The 906-nt window shown below is 42.2% G+C and overlaps 1 non-coding gene across 1 annotated transcript; it reads right to left on the bottom strand.

Moving 5' to 3' along the window:
- Positions 1 to 283: 283 nt before the first annotated feature.
- Positions 284 to 390, bottom strand: LOC141669186 (small nucleolar RNA R71). The gene has a single exon (XR_012553477.1). It is a non-coding gene; the product is annotated as a small nucleolar RNA R71 (small nucleolar RNA).
- Positions 391 to 906: the final 516 nt, after the last annotated feature.

Below are 906 nucleotides of genomic sequence, written 5' to 3'. Positions count from 1 at the left end.
TGAAATCAAATCTAGCATGATTCAGATGGTGCAGAATTCAGTCCAGTTTGGGGGTTCTCTAACTGAAGATCCCAATACTCACATTAGGGATTTTATCGAGATCTGCGACACCTTCATGTTCAATGGAGTTTCTGAAGATGTTGTTAAGCTGAGGCTGTTCCCATTCTCTCTGAGGGACAAGGCTAAGAGCTAGTTACACTCTCTACCAGCTGGTTCTATCACTACGTGGGAAGATCTTGCTCAAAAATTTCTTACTAAATTCTTCCTTATGGTAAAGACAGCTGTAATCAGAAACGCTCTTACTCAATTTGTGTAGCAATTAGGAGAGTCTTTATGTAAAGCTTGGGAACGTTATAAGGAGATGCTTAGGAAGTGTCCTCATCATGGGATGCCTAACTGGATGATTATCAATTGTTTTTATAGTGGCTTCGTGGCACAGTCTAGACCCATACTTGATGCAGCATCAGGTGGAGCCTTATGGGCGAAGAGCTATGATGAAGCTTATGAGTTGATTGAACTGATGGCTGCTAATGAATACCAGAATCCAACTCAAAGGCTACCTCAAGGTAAGGTAGCAGGAGTTCTGGAGGTGGATACAACTACTGCTATACCTGTTCAGTTTAAGGCTTTAACGATGAAGGTAGATTATTTGGCTAATTATGGAGTTAATCAGATCACAATTGTTTGTGAGCTTTATGCCGGTGCGCATGATACTGAGCAGTGTGCTATTTATAGTGAATCAGCTCAGTTTGTGAGCAACTTTCAGAGGCCGCAACAACCAGTTCCAGCCACCTCTCATCCCAACAACCGCAATCATCCTAACTTGAGCTGGAGTATCAATCAGAATATGGTGCAACAACCATATCAGCAGTATGCAGCAAAGCAATTTAACCCTCCTGGTTTTCA

The sequence above is a fragment of the Apium graveolens genome, chromosome 6 (genome assembly GCF_009905375.1).
Source record: "Apium graveolens cultivar Ventura chromosome 6, ASM990537v1, whole genome shotgun sequence".
Classification (NCBI taxonomy): domain Eukaryota; kingdom Viridiplantae; phylum Streptophyta; class Magnoliopsida; order Apiales; family Apiaceae; genus Apium; species Apium graveolens.
The sequence above is the reverse complement of the archived record's forward strand: the minus strand, read 5'-3'. Positions and strand labels throughout refer to the sequence as shown.